Source organism: Mus pahari, chromosome 18 (genome assembly GCF_900095145.1).
Source record: "Mus pahari chromosome 18, PAHARI_EIJ_v1.1, whole genome shotgun sequence".
Taxonomy (NCBI): domain Eukaryota; kingdom Metazoa; phylum Chordata; class Mammalia; order Rodentia; family Muridae; genus Mus; species Mus pahari.
In genome coordinates, this window is record NC_034607.1 from 42,715,639 (window position 1) to 42,732,839 (window position 17,201).

Genomic DNA, 17,201 nt, shown 5'->3' on the forward strand with positions numbered 1-17,201 from the left:
AATAATAATAATAATAATAATAATAATAATAATAATAATAATAATAAAGATAGCTCTTGTCACATACTTTGAAGTTCAAGATCCCTGTCTAACCATGCCTACTATGATAATTTTCAGAGAAATAAATAAAACCTAGGCATGGGTTACACAATGAGATTTGGGGCTTTTGTTTTTTTTTTTTTTTCAAATACCACAAACAAACTTTGGAGATAATTTTATGCAACTATTTTTGAAATAGCTTTTGTATTTTCCTTCCTGTTTGTTTGTTTTTCAAGAGAGAGTTACACAATATATCCCACACTGGCCATGAACCCATTACATAGCCTATGAAGGCTCCAACTTTGTAATCCTTCTCAACCCTTAGGAGGCAAGTACAATCAACATCACAAGGTCTGACATGTTGAAAATATATGCAATGCCTTTTTGAATATAAAAGTAGGCATATCTCTTGCTTGGCATATTTCTATGTATATGAATTTCCACTATTATTATATAGAGAAATCATACTAAATTTCAATATTAAATCCAATATTTTAGGTTCTAACACATTTTAACTGTTGCTGATTACATAAATAACCACTAATTATATTTCATTCAGTGTCTCTATCACAGAAATAGAAGACACATACTATATCCTGTAAGTATCTGCATTCCTTGTTTCAAAGTCGGTTACTTTTCGTTCAGTGCACATTGGCTTAATATTCATCAAACTCTGGAGCTGTACTGAATACTTGTTTCCAAATGATGAATTCTCACTGCATTGTATAAAAATAAGGAATCATAAAATGAGACTGGCTTGCACAGATTGCAATGCAACAAAGACATGAAAAGTCACACTCAGAGTGAAGATCAAAAAAGAGCGTGCATGGACTTGATCAAGAAGCTGCGTCTTGAAATGGAGAGCACGCCACTTAAACAAACTGGCCACAGAAAATCAGTGAGTGTCCATTTGTGGAGACACATGAGAAACTGTGGAAGAGGACCGAGAGACCCCAGAGGAAGCAGCACTGGCTAAACACTTCAGCATAAAAACTCCTGGCTTCTCTACAACACTGAGTATACAAGGGACTAAATGACGAATGTCAATAACTATCCCCAAAACTGCACAAGTGACTAAATTACAAAGGATTCCAAACCCAGCTTGTGATTTGCTTTTTATTTGTTTATTTTTATTTTTAATTAGTTATTTTATTTATTTACTGACACTGCCTGGCCTCTTGAGCCTCCCTCCCATAATTCTTCGCCTTATTGCCTGTCACCTTTGCCTCTGAGAAGGTGCTACCAATCCCCTCAGGCATTCTCTGGGGACTCAAGTCTCTACAGGATTAGGCACATCCTTTCCTACTGATGCTAGACAAGGCAATCCTCTCTATATATGCTGAAGACCTCTGACTAGCCCTTGTATGCATTGCAGTTGATGTCTTAGTTTCCAAATTTCCTAGTTAGTTGAAATCTTGATCTTCCTATGGGGTTGTCATCCCTTTCACCTCCTTCATTCCTTCTCCTAGTTCTTCCATAATGGTCCTGAACTCCAATCTAATGGTTGGCTGTAAGTGTCTGCATCTGTCTCAGTCAGCTGCTGTTAGGGCCAATAAAGGAATCTATTCTCAAGAGTTTAGGATAAAATAGTAATGTTATCATAAAGAATTCATTTATTGTTTAAAACATTAAAGCCTTTTACTCCTGGCTACAAGTTTACCAGGAGTAAGAGCCTTTTTAATGTTTTGAACAATAAAGCCTTTAAATGTAATTGCAGATTTAGTTTTCTCATTCGTTATTGAAGTGATTTTGTACAGTTGAAACTTTTATAGTCACTTTTGTAGACATAAACTACCATGCAAAAATGACTGACTGTTCCAATATACTAGAGCATACAGGTTCAGTAAGAGACTAGACCATTTAGGTGGGTACATTTGAAGTAGCCTGAAATAGAAGTGGAGAGCAAAATAATTCTATGTTCATGAAGTAATCGGTCAACCTTGATATGTTGAGTTCTTAAGGGCATATGCAAGATTAAAGGGCAGAAAGGATATAACTTATAAATCCTATGTCAAAAATTTAGTAAAACATTCTCTTCCTAAAGCAAGCATGCTCAGAATAGATATGCTAGGTCCTATGTTCTTCAGTAGCGTAGTAGCTAGAATCTTTTTTGTTTGTTTTTTTGAGACAGGGTTTCTCTGTATAGCCTTGCCTGTCCTGGAACTCACTCTGTAGACCAGGCTGGCCTCGAACTCAGAAATCCTCCTGCCTCCACCTCCCAAGTGAGAGATTAAAGGCATGCACCACCACTGCTCGGCTAGTGGCTAGAAATTTTAATGATGACACTGTTGAAGAAATGCTATGGAATCAGAGAGATAAAGATATTTCTGGAGTTAGCCAGTATTTCTCCTCTTCTATACATTATCCAAGATAATTATTTATCTCCATCTGTCTCTGTCTCTTGGTCTCTGTTTCTCTCTTTCTCTCTGTCTCTCTCTGTATCTTCTTTACACACACATGTACACAGACTCACAAACACATATACACACTTGTACTGTTTTCTAATTTATCTTCTCATTCTTCTGTCATGATGAACACTTTAAAATTGCTCATCCTCCTAAAATCCTTAAAATAATCTATCAGCTTCAAATTACCATTTGTTTAATTGGAAATTAATTTGGATTTAGAGACAGAATCGGTAAGAAAGGGATTATTAATATGATGGGCTTGCTGAAGTTCTGAACATGTCAGTAATCTTATTTATGGTGAACTTAAGGATCAAAACACTCTTTTAATCTTAGCACAACTTCAAGTTTTTCTTCTCTTCACTTACATATCCAAAATGAGACAAAGTCTATATTTGCTTTGTATATTGTGTTATGTTATCTATTGTTGATTTTTAAAACTAATGTATGATGTATAATAATTTGCATAATTTTCTATGTGCATCCAAGGGAGTAATTAATACAGCATCCTTTGAAATTGAGAGCAGTGTTCAGCAACTCCTACTGGTCTGTGACTTCCAATTTTATCTGTGAATTCAAGAAACAAGATCTTGTAGCTGCACAGAATGGGCAGAATAATAAATAACTTGCTGTATGTTATTCGGGATGGTGATTCTGTATCTCAGAGTTTTGAGGAGAAGCAGGCATGACAATCATTTCTCCCAGTTTTTTTAGCCTTGCTTAGTGATTTGCTCTCAGAAATTACAGATGCAGTGAAATCACTTGTGAAAAAAAAAATCTCATTCTCTTAACACCCCCAGATACTGTAATGCAGGCACTTCTATCTGGATCTTTTATGCAATTAAGACACTACTCTTAAATTTCACCCCAACTCAAATGCTTCTGATATGATCCCTGACCTTGGGTTTAGACTGTTGCCTGACTGCAGTTCAATTGAAATGCATATTTGGTGTCATTCTTCTCTGAAGAGAAGCATGTGCTGATTAAGCATCATTTAGACAATGTCTATGAACATTTGTGGACACACAATTAGTATATATTTATATCCATACATTTAATTATATCTCAAATTTTTGCTCTTTTAATTTAGCACCTTTTGGGCATGATCATGTCAGTTCCTCCCTCAATGTTTGTGGCATAAAATTTTATATCAATGTGCTTACTTCAACAAATTTATTATGAACATTGATATTTTTCGTATGATGAGCAAATGATGTTTTCTTATTAATAGTAGCACAATACTAATACCATTTTCATGACATTGGTAGGGTAAAAATTTTAGTACAAATAAGTTCCATATTTAAGCATAAATACAAAACTATGCAAGTTTTAGAAAAAGGTAAAATTTTTCTTTAATTTGACTTTGGAGTAGAGGTTTTTGGCACTTGTCATCATATAACCTGGGGATTACTTAGGCTTTAGATAATTTTAATTATTGAAGAATAACCTCTGAATTATAAAGTATGTGCCTTTTTTCAAACCTTTCCCACATTGCACTTAATTTGAGTCATTTTATTTCTGGAACTCAGTTTAAGCAGAATTATTTACCCATTTAGTGAGCCATCACAGATATAGATTATCTTATCTTATAGATGCTGTTTGTGTATGCAATAGTGCAGATTAATCGATATTTATGACATGGTCTAAAGTGTCCATGTCCCTTCCATTTTCTGTAATTTCATGTTGGGGTTTAGTTGTCAAAGTTGCTGAGAGGATCCTGTGAGCTTTATAGGAAGTAGAGAAGAAATATACATGTATTCTCTCTCCCCTGCCTTATGTTGGACTCATAGAATTCTAGGAGCAAGAAAGCTATCAACAGAGAAAACATACAGATTTTTCACTTCAAGAATCACAAAGCAAAATAAACACACACACACACACACACACACACACACACACACACATATATATATATATATATATATATATATATATATATATATATAGTAGGCTGTTTGGGGAACTTTATAATAGAAGATAGGAACAGACTAGCAAAGCACTTCTCAACTTTTCATTTCTAAAGCTCTAGGTTGGCACACAGAAATTACTCTTTTAAACCCAGCCTCAGAACTGTAACATTGATCAGTCTAAGAAAAACATTATATTAACTCTATTAGGCTTTGAGCTCCCTGAAAAACTCTAGTATTGCTATCTTATGTTTGTACACTCTCACTCCAACACAAAATCAACAATGCAGGAAGTATTCAATGAAGAAACACATATTGATGAGACTGTATTGATGAATACTGTGATGGCTATCTTACTCTTTTAGCTTGTCTTGTGCAAGGTGCATACACATGTGGTACATAATTATTCTGTGTGTGTCTTTCAAGGTATTTCTAAATGAGATAACATTAAATTTGGTAAATGAGATTAGCTTATTATAGGAGACACCTATTATAGGTGACTCCCATCAGCAAATTAAAGACATGGATAGAATAAATAAAGTCTTAGGCGGAGGGAATTTTATTGTGCTTCAAAGAGAACACTGATCTTTTCTAACTTTGCTAAAATTGCTCTATGAGATCTTGTAGTATCCATCCCTTTAAAACAAAGATATGATGAATGAATTTTATTTATAAGGTAATATCTATAACCTTGAATGTATTTATATAGAGATATCTAGATATGTTCCTTCCCTCAACAACTTTAATCTATCTGAGTCATTGGTTTTCCACCTGTGGATTGTGACCTCAAAAAGAAAATTGGAAAATGCTGATACTTACATTATGGTCCATAACAGTTGCAAAACTATAGTTATGAATTATCACTGTAAATAATGTTATGGTTGGGGATCAGCACAATATAAGAAACTGTATTAAAGTGTCACAGCATTAGAAAGGTTGGCCACTACTAGTCTAAGTCATTTTAATTAAGAGTGACTCTACCTTCAACACAGCAAAACAATAGCAGTAAGCTAAAATTCTTTTTTGCTCTGAAATGTATTTCTTCTTTTTGACTTTGCTTGTTACTTTAAAGTTTATACAGTATCTTTTCCAAAACAAATATGCCAAAAATCAGATAACATGTGTACTTAAAAAACTTTGTGTAATATTCTTCATGGGGATTTACATCTAAAAATTATCAAGTTATTATTATTTGCTTTAAGTTGTTATATTCAAATGTTGTATACAAGCTTTATGTAAAACATTTTTAATTCAAAATACTAAATATCCTTAAACAGATAGTTGTATTTATATAACTGTATGAGGTATATGGAGAACAATACATTTATCTCAGCATGGATGTGGAATATACTCATGAAATCCTACTTAACACAGTTGACTACTATATGAGGGAAGTACAGACTTCTTCAGGGCTGGAAACCAGAGGAATCTATTCATGTTTCAGTAAATTGTCCTAGACTAATTTACATGTTCAAAGCCCTAAGTGGGCTCAGCATTGAGGGCAGGGCCACACATAAAATTGGAAGGAGACAGTAATGAAGGGATTAGGCCGAACTTGGAGAGGAGGGGATAAGGTTGGATTGGATCAAAGCAAATTGTGTGCGTGTATAGAATTTTCAAACAAATAGAAAGTATAATCTGAAAAATTAGAGGGTTTTTGTGTGTGTGCGTCAAAAATCAAGAAAGAAAAACAAAACAAATCAAAACAAAAAAAGATCGTGTTTCTTGTGTGGAGTTCCAGTAGAGTTCATTGATTACAGATTTTCAAACAGAGGTTATGTCAAATCATGCAGAGAGCTTGCCTGTTCTTCTCATTTCAAGACCATTACACCCCAGAATGAATTCAAGGAAAAGTACGAATTTCCACACTAGACAGATCTGAGTTTATAAAATGGCATTCATTTATTCCTATACTTTCAATTCTGTAAAATAAAAGCTACATCTGTCTGTATGGTATTGTTTTGAGATTAACTTGTTAACAGCATAGTCCATTCCAATGCATAAGGCCTGACTGCTTTAATACTAGGGAGGTCAGAAGCACGGCCATTCTAAGCTCTGGGTTAGGGTGTTAACATTAGCAATAGCACTTTCAATCCTATGAAGTATATTCAGGTAAATTTAAAACTCATTTCTGAAAATTCCACTCACATCACATGGTAAGTGTGTGCTGGAAAATGCATAGAGGAGGTTGCATAATATTTTTCTTATTTATTGAAGTGAATAATTTAATACTTTCTCAAATGAGAATTATACAGTAAAATAGATTTTATGGCAGATTCATGTTTACATTTTTGTTATTTTACAAATGGGTTTCTTAAAATTTTCCAATTCTTTCATTCTCTGCTTTAAACTTTTCAGAAAATTGACCTTCTATCAGCTTGCAGTAATTACAGTTAAGGAGGTTTTTTTATGTATTAATCAGAACATAAGGTATGTTTTTATCATTAGTTCTTTAAGAAAACCCTAAATTTGAATTGTCTTGGTTTTAAAATTTTTATTGAAAAAATTTTATATGAAAAATGTATTAATGCATTATGATTGCAACCATGTCTAAGTGATTCAAATTATATAGTAAAATATTAATGACAATAACAATCAATACTCGAAAGATTTGTGTATTTAACTGTAGCCGGAGCTGTGATGACACAGTTCTTAGCTTCAAAGTTCCCTAAAGGCCTATATGCTAAACTCTTGGTTCCTAGAAGGCAGTGCACCTGAGAGGGAGCAGATGGAAGGCAGTGATGTTATGGGAAGCATACTCTTTAAGGATATACTGGTGCCCTGGTTCCTTTGCTTCTCGCTGCTCTCTGGATTTTACACAGTGACATGTTGCACAACTGCAGATTCCCTGTCACTATGTGTTGCCTCCTCATCGGTACCAAAATGCTAGGTAAAAATCTTCTACGCAACTAAATCTTCACACCTGTCAGAAAAACAGGCTTGTCGTAATGTTAAATTGATTGTTTCAAGTGTTTATTCAGATAAGCAGAAAGATTACTAACCTCTACCCTATTGCTCTTTTACAATATGGAGTAAAAAATATCTGTCATCGTCTGCTCCCTGGGTGGTCCCACTTTGTTGTAAGGACTTTTGAACTTGGACATTCCTAGATACTTTCTTGGAATGCAATTTATCCTGAAGCCTCATTAGTAGACAATACTTAATTTCTTTTTATTTAAAGTGTTTGTGGTACAGATATTCTCATTTTTAAATATCTTATTAGGTTAATTTTAAAATCTGTACCCTGTTACTTAACCTGTGGTTTTAGTGAAAGTACTAAACAGACTCAAGGAGTGGTTTTAACTTGTCATACAATATATACTTCTGAATTACTCACAATTTTAACAAGACCAAAATGATTTGTTTATGCAACACATTTCTCGTCTCAATATTTTCAAACTGCCCCCAAATTATTAGTTTCTAAAAAATGTTAGGAAAACATTTAACTTTCCTCCTTAATTATATTTCCCACAAAAGATTATAATACTTCTGTCATTAATGTCAAGAGAAGACTAAAAAGCAAAAATAAACTATTCAGATATTAACATTAGCCTTATAGTAAGGGAAATTGGACTTTTAAACAGTTGAATTGGTCTCTAATATGTTTCTTTTTCTTTTCTTTCTTCTTTTTCTTTACACTTCATTGATCTGTATGCATGGCAGGATAACATGACTACAGAGTAAACAAATCAGTTTCAACTTAATACATCTTTATTTCACAAAGGTCAGTGAATTGCCATTGTACAATAGAGTGTTTTGGAAACCCGACCTTGGGATTGCCTTTCTCCTCTCTCTGTGAGGAGATGGACCCATTGGTTCATATTGTAAAAGGTCAAATTTGCATACACCTAACATTTTGATTCTCAGTAAAGATATTAAGACATCCCCTCCTCCCCAAAGGAAAAGTGGTCATCTTTCCTTTCCAATTTCTCTAGCTTAATAAAAGTAAAAATTGTCTGTAGTTTGAATCACTGAAAGGGCTTTTAACACAGAATGTATTCTAAACACTTCTTCAAGTCTGCTGGCAACTTTGTTCCCTAGCCCAAAGCCTGAATACTAATAGTGTGAAAACTCTGACATTATTCACACTGTATGAGGACTGTTTTCCTAAAATACCACACAGCGAACACATAGAATAGAGTAAGTTAAATGTAAAATGGAATTATTAAACCAATGCTACCACCTCTCCAATTAAATGCGCCAAGTTTTTTGGATCAGTTCTGTATATTGCTACATGAAATAACATAAAATATGAGATGTTATATGACATTATATGATATAACATATTATAGGATGATAAATTTTATTAACAAAAATGAAGAATTTGATGTTGTTAACTATCGACGAAGCATCTATAAACAATGTGCACAAACTTCTGAAATTCTCATCTTAAAAATATTCACTTTGATCGTTATTGTCTCCAGAAAATCTATATTTGGGAGTGTAACTATTCATGAGTGTGTGTGTGTGTGTGTGTGTGTGTGTGTGTGTGTGTGTGTGTGTGTACATGCACACTCTTTGACTTTGCATGAAAGAAGATGAAAGAGAGAAAATGAAGACTTAGGGAGTCTTTCTAGATTGCTCCCTATTTTTGACTTTAAACAGTCTCTTTCCCTGATTCTTGAGCTCCTGTTTGACTACACTCATTGGCATCCACACGCCCAGGATCCTGCTGAATGGATACTGCCCAGTACTGGAATGATTGGCATGTGTGGGCATGATCAATTTTTACATGGGTGAATAGGGTTTGGACTGGGGTTTTTCTCACAGAAGGTTGATGTATTATGATTAATGGTTTTTGAGAAAGGTTAACTTTTTTTTTTTTAAAGACATATGATGTGAATTTCAGGAGACAGAATTCAGAGAAAACTGTTTTCAGTGTTTATATAAAAAACCCGTATGAGATTGTAAGTCTTAGAAAGCCAATCCCTAATCTTATTTGATTTTATAGCATCCACTTTTCTCAGCAGATTCTAAGACATCCGTTTCCATATAAGACTGAAGAAGAAATTCCCACTGAAGGGAGAAGTGTTAACAGGAATTGATATACTTTCATAGAAAGACTGCATGAGGGCATCTTAGAAATGGAGACATAAAAATGTAGCCAGAATAATGCTATCAACCACAGAGTTGTCTGTAATTACATCCTTTCTTTTAGAGGCACACTCTATCACCAATCCTCAAATTCACAACTAGTCTTTCTCCATTTGGGGAAGAATCACACTCAGTGATAAAATAGCTTGATTTCTTACTTTGCTCAGTGTCATATTGCAATAGTAGAAATGTGTGTAATTGATCTAGAAATGCTCAGATATATGCAACTATAAGCATAATCTAATCACAAGGTTAGTGGTAAAAAGCTTGATGGTCCTGGGTAGTCATGAAATCAATTGTTTTGTTTTGTTTTTCTTTTTTAATCTTTTATTTATTTATGTGTTTATATGTTTATTTGTTTGTTTATTCATTTATTTATTTTAAACTCCATATTTAATTTCCCTCCCACTCCACCCTCTGACTGTTCTACATCTCTCTTACCCCCCACCCCACCCCAGTCTCCATGAGGATGTGCCCACCACACCCCCAACCTCCCACTCCCTACCCCACCAGACCTCTAAACTCCCTGGGGCCTCCAGTCTCTTGAGGGTTAGGTGCATCTTCTCTGACTGAAAGCAGACCCAGAAGTCCTCTGCTGTACATGTGTTGCAGGCCTCATATCAGCTGGTAAATGCTGCCTGTTTTTTTTTACCATATAATAAAGAAATATTAAGCATGTGGAAGGAAGAGAATCCACTGTGGAATCCCTTACCTAGGTTTCATCTCTGGCCTTTATCCAAACTTGGAATTAAAGTTGATAGTCTATTCAATGACATTTAGGTCATTGGGATGATAGAAAGAATGATCACCATTAAAGAACAAGTCTGATCTCAGAAAATCACAGCCTGAACTCCACCTACTATCTTGACACATTTTAACAACAAATAAAACACATGTCCCAGTTTTCATTTAATTTTTGTTAGGTAGAAACTGCCTTCTAAAGTAGATTTTCCTTTCTTTATCATCAGTAACTGAGTAAGAATTTTTAGCAACCATTCTTTCTACTTCTGAGTTATGAATAAAATTTTGACTTTCTGTCTCTTTAATGCACTTGATTAGGGCCATTTCTGTCAAGTTCTAACTAATTTCTAGTGCACTGAAAATCCATAATGAAAACTAAAAGAGACAGGTTGTATTTTGCATATTAGTATGCTTGTTTATATTCAAAGTAAGAGAAAATACACACAGAAGCGTTTCCAATCATGTTTATAAAGCTACACAGGATAATAAATCTACCAAATATTTGTGGCAGGTACAAAGTGACAATAGCAGAGACCTCAATGGGAGAGAGGGCTACACATGATGGTACCCTTAATAAATATGTTGCAGTGAGAAATTTCAGAAACCTTTCAAAAAATGAGAGTTTTTCCTCTAAAAAAATATAATTGTGGCTGTTTTTTGTCTTTTCATCCTAGTTTCTTTATTCCTTCTTAAATTTTAAAACATTCACAGACCTACCCCAAATAAACACACACAAAGTATTGATGATTCCAATAAAAGCTGAGTTGGCTTATATCCTATTTCCTCATGAGGTCTCTCCTATCATGGAAATTCAATAAGATCTACTTCTACTTTAGCGTAGCAAAATATCAACAATAAAAGACAAGTACAATGAAATATAGCAATATTTTCTTTGTAATGTATCTCTTTGTACATGTAAATATTTTGAAGATTGAAATTCTACACTTGTATCTGCTATTATCGTACTGTATATACATCAGATTTATTGAAATGTCTGGTTTACAGAAACAGTATTTCTGTCCTCAAGAATGGAAACAGTAGTTGTATATCTTGGGAGAGTTTGGAGAAGGAGTAAAGGAATAGTTTGTGGATTCTTCTGGGAGTCAGAAATGATCCTTTGTTGCAAGAGCACTTTGTTACCATATGCATTTTTTTTTTAAAGAATCCATTAACGAAGGAATTAATAGCAGTTACTGAGGAACTCATGTGGACCCTTACATAGCTCTCTCTTGTGAGGCTATGCCAATGCCTGGCAAATACAGAAGTGGATGCTCACAATCATCTATTGGATGGAACACAGGACCCCTAATGAAGAAGCTAGAGAAAATACACAAGGAGCTAAAGGGGTCTGCAACCCTATAGGAGGAATAACAATATGAACTAACCAGTACCCTCCCCCCACAAAGATCTGTGTCTCTAGTTGGATATGTAGCAGAAGATGGCCTAGTTGGCCATCAATGGGAGGAGAGTCCCTTGGTCTTGGGAAGATCATTTGCCCCAGTACAGGGGAAAGCCAGGGCCAGGAAGCAGGAGTGGGTGGGTTGAGGAGCAGGGCGAGAGAGGGAATAGGGGGCTTTGGGGATAACATTTGAAATGAAGAAAATGAAGAAAATATCTAATAGAAATGCAAAAAAAGTGTTGATAGCAAAATTTTAAAAAATGATAAATAAACGCACAGATGCATATGTGATATTAGTGTTTATCTTCAGTTACATCATAACTTTGCTGTGACACAGTGGTAGATTAGAGAAGACAGCCAAAGTTCTTGAGATGAATGGACAGTTACTTTTATCAATAGAGAGTGATTAATTTTTATTAGTACCAAAAGTTATTAACGTTATAAGAGGTTCAGGTTCCAAGGTATATGGAAAATTCTGTTGATTAATTCTTAGGAAGAAGTAGAGGAATCAGGATTTTAATTGGATGCAGCACTTTCCTTAAATATAGAGTGAAATTTAGCAGTGATTTATTATGACTTTCACATTTATTTAACCAAACTGGTTCCTTGGAGAACGTGGCAGTGCAAACTCTTCCCACCTCTCATCTGAGATCCAGCACGGAATCTTCAGACTTAATTAAGTTTGTTTTTATGAAATCCTCCTGTCTGCTGAGAAATTCAAGAAATATATAACCAATACAAAATTTCTAAATGTCATCCTTCAGCAAACTGAAATTTCTTCATAAGAACTGGGCTTTCTGCCTACATTTTCCAACCCACACTGATCTATCAAAGAACACTTGTGATCTTGAGGATCTTATGCAATACATTCTAAAATAAACAGAAGGTTCCATTTCTATTTCTTGTCCTTTTTCAAAAACCACAAGACTGACAATTTTCAACCATGCAATTGAAAAAATGTTCATGAATCTATATACAGCCATGCTGGATACACACACACACACACACACACACACACACACACACACACACACACACACACAATCAATATTATTAGGGGAATGATGGGCCACCAAAATGGATCCTCTTCTGTTTTTGTAATTACTACTATAAAGTTATAAAAACTATAAACAAATTATAGTTATAAGTAGTTGTGAGATACAAAGAAATAGTAATTCAAGATGGGTACCATATCGATTAATTTATACATTTATCCTTTCTGGTGGCAAGATCATTTGAAATTTACATTTAAGTATTTAGAAGTATTCAATATTTTACCTCTGAGAGGTTTTCTTTATAGCCCCACCACCTAAAGGCAATGCTATTTCTCCCTGATTTCTAATTGTGAAATACATTTCTTCTGTGCTAGATGTTTTTCATCCAAGGTCCCAGGTAGACTTCTTTTAACTGACAGTATATACCACAACTGCTCTTGTTTCCCATAACAATTTGTCTGCTTAGAAAGTTAAAAAAATATTTGCTGCTTGAAATTAGAATCTTTTTTATTAGATATTTTCATTATTTACATTTCAAGTGCTATCATGAAAGTTCCCTATACCCTCCCCCTCCACCTGCTCCCCTACCCACCCACTCCCACTTCTTGGCCCTGGCATTCCCCTGTACTGGGGCATATAAATTTTTCAAGACCTAGGAGGCTCTCTTCCCAACTAGGCCATCTTCTGCTACAAATGCAGCTTTTCCAAATTTGAATTTTTTGTCTAATTGTCTAATTGAAACATATTTTATCTGATTTAATATGTTTTAATATATCTAAGACACCCATAATTCTTTCTGAATGTTGCAGTTAAATTTTAAAAAATCAACAATTCTCTATTTTTGTATCTCAACCTGTTGCTTCTCTAGATAAGTGTTTCTGCTCAAATACACAACTGAAATAGAACTATTGATATATGGTATATAATTTCTCTTCTTGAAACTATGACATGAATATGGATAAGATGAATAACTAAGAAGAAACTCTGTTGATGCAGAGTACAAAGTCCACTTTTCCATTCATAAATTTTTATATTATGAAAAGGAAACAATAACTTAAATATTTTAATGAAAATGGATGAAGAAAAATTTCATGTTGATTTTTATTTTTTTCTAACAAAAGAGTTTTCAAAAATTATAGCTCTTGGAAACTAAATTTTGTGTGTGTGTGTGTGTGTGTGTGTGCACATGCATGTTCGTGTGGAGGTAGGAGAGAGAGAGAGAGAGAGAGAGAGAGAGATGGAGACAGAGACACAGAGAGACAGAGTCAGAATGAATTTGCAAGAGCTAAAGCAATCTATTTATCTCTCTATCTGGCTGTCTATCTATCTATCTATCTATCTACCTTTAATTATCTTAACAACCTGACTTCTACCACTAATACTTATAGCTAGTCAAAATCACCTAAAAAAAGAAAAATCAGCACTTCAAAAACTTTATCTCAATACTAGTAAGCTTACAAATTCTACTAATTATAACTTTCTCTTCAACTGAACTAATTATGTTTTATATCCTGTTTGAAGCAACTTTAATTCCAACACTAATTATTATTACCCGATGGGGAAACCAAACTGAACGCCTAAACACTTATCTATCCTCTTATGTACAAAGGCAGCACATGAATTGTCAAGGCAAAATAACAGTATATGGTTATTTACAAGAATACTCCAAAATTTTCCCTTAGATTCATTTTCTGCAGTTAAAAATCTCTGTCACTGTTTATTATACACATTCTCTGTTAAAATCATAATGGTAAATGTTTCATATCTACTGCTTTATTCAATACCATAGCACATTCACTCTTGGGATGCTTAGTTACTTTATAGGTGGAAGGCAAGAGTAACATGTGGTAAATGTCTCCACATAGTCATAATCATGAAGGACTTGGTTTAGATTTAAAGCTCTGCTAATAGAAACAATTTGGCTCATAGATATCAAAGAATTTCCAACTAAAATGAGTTTTAAACAGAAACAGTCCTATTCATCATTTATCATAAAAGTCTAATACGTAATTCAGAAGAAGGATGGAGACTATTTACAAAATTCTCAATGATTCTGGCTTATTTTTTATTTTTCTTATTTTGTCCTGTTTCCAATTAACCTTTTTTTTTTTCTCTTAGTGTGGACTATATTCTAAGATTTAAGTGCCATTATGTCTCTGAGATTACAAAGCAAGATGGATCAATGTGTGATAAAGAGACGACTTCAGATATCCACTCCAGAAGATCATGGGAGGGCACCCAATGATATGCATGCATGTAAGCCCATGACTGTAATTGGCCACATGGCTACAAGAGGCTAGTAAGCCATTTTTCTCTGAATAGACTTGTCCTCATGCACATCTTCATGAAACAGTCTGAAAGAGCAACCCAAAGAGTCAGAGACTCGCCTGCTCCCACAGTTAGTAGACCAACAAAACCACCAAGCTAACAGCCACAACATAAACACAAATGACCGAGCCCATACCTATGTAGACCCCATGCTTCTCACTTCAGCGGCTGTATGTTCATATGGACTCTGGTGAGTTGATTCAGTGAAACGTGTTCTCTCATGTCCTCCATCCTGTCTGACTTCAATCTTTCCTTCAATCTTCCTCAGAATCCCCTAGTTCAGGGTTCAGTGTGGGGACTCCTATCACTGTCTTTTGTTTTGTCCTGTTTGCTTGTTGTATCTTGGAGCTCTGCTGGTTTCTGAGGGGAGTGAATCAGAGCGAGAGGTGAGATAGCAGCTGAGCAGATGGGGGTGAGCAGGATGGAAGTGAGGCTGGGAAAAGTAGAAGGGGGGGGACTGTGGTTGGGATGAATTATCTACTGGAAGAATGCATTTTCTATTAAAAAAGGCTCATATAATAAAGTAAAAACAAACAATCAAAAACAGCAAAAAGAAATGAATAGTAAAAGAAATGGTATTTGTGTGGGTGTTTAGGATGATCTTCCTTAAGACACAGAATCTTAGCTGGAAAGAATTCAATTATATCTATGATGATATTTTCATGTTCTTCATGTGACTATTGATTAAGACAGAAAAATAGAGTTGTGTGGTTATTTTCCAGTAGCTCAGAGTATTTACCAGATTAATGGCTAGATACATTTATGAAATGAGAAATATGCATTTCTCATATTAAACCTGAATGGAAACAATAAGCAAACAAAAAAATGAACACAAGGAATTTGTTATAAACTAAAGGTTTCTCTACAGTAAGAAAACAGTGAATGTTCATTTTGTGTCTATCCATTCATATATTCAACTATTTTAAGTACTTATTGTACATCTACCAAGTTTCTACAGTCTTAATATAAAAAATCAGTATAAATAAGAATAAAAGATAAAACAATTGCAGACTTTATTTTACTGGTAACCTAGCAATAGAAACAGATCAACACAAACCAGAAGTATTCCATGGCATGTTAGATAATTATAAGTGTTATGTAGAGAAATAAAAGAAGAGAATTGAAGATAAATAAGGGGGTATTTTTTGTGTGAGTTTTAAAGAGAAAATTCATGTACAAACATGAAGTCACAACATATTCTTTCAAAACTAACAAATCGGGCTGGAAGGTTAACTCAGCAGTTAAAGGCACTGGCTTCCCTTCCAGAGGCCCTAAGATCAATTCAAAGCAACAACATGGTGGCTCACAACCATTCTGTAATGGAATCCAATGTCCTTTTCTGGTGTGTCTGAAATAGCTATAGTGGACTCATATATATAAAATAAATAATTTATAAAAAAATAAAAACTAGATTCTTATTTCTCCAGTGACTGTCTAAGGCAGGTCCACTCAAGAGCTCACAGGCTGCAGAAGCAGCAGAGCAGCTGGAAAAGGGTCCTATGGGGCTATATCTGCACCAAGGATGTGGGGCTGTTCCGCATTCCTCTGTGCAAGAAACCTAAATACGATAGGGGGCTAATACACAATATATATAAGAACTCAAGAAGTTGGACTCTAGAAAATCAAATAACCCCATTAAAAATGGGGTACAGAACTAAACAAAGAATTCACAACTGAGGAATACCAAATGTCTGAGAAGCACCTAAAAAATTGTTCAAAATCCTTAGTCATCAGCAAATTGCAAATCAAAACAACCCTGAGATTCCACCTCACACCAGTTAGAATGACTAAGATCAAAATCTCAGGTGACAGAGATGTTGTCAAAGATGTGGAGAAAGAGGAATATTCCTACACTGCTGGTGGAATGCAAGCTCATACAACCACTCTGGAAATCACTTTGGCGGTTCCTCAGAAAATTGGACATACCTGAGGACCCAGCTATACCACTCCTGAGCATATACTCAGAAGATGTTCCAACTGGTAATAAGGACACATGCTCCACTATGTTCATAGCTGTTCTATTTATAATAGCCAGAAGCTGGAAAGAACCCAGAAGTCCCTCAACAGAAGAATGGATACAGAAAATGGGGTACATTTACACAACGGAGTACTACTCAGCTATTAAAAACAATGAATTTATGAAATTATTGGGCAAATGGATGTATCTGGAGGATGTCATCCTTAGTGAGGTAACCCAATCATAAAAGAAGTCACTAGATAAGTGGATATTAGCCCAGAAACTTAGAATACCAAAGAAACAATTTGCAAAACACAAGAAAACCAAAAAGAAGGA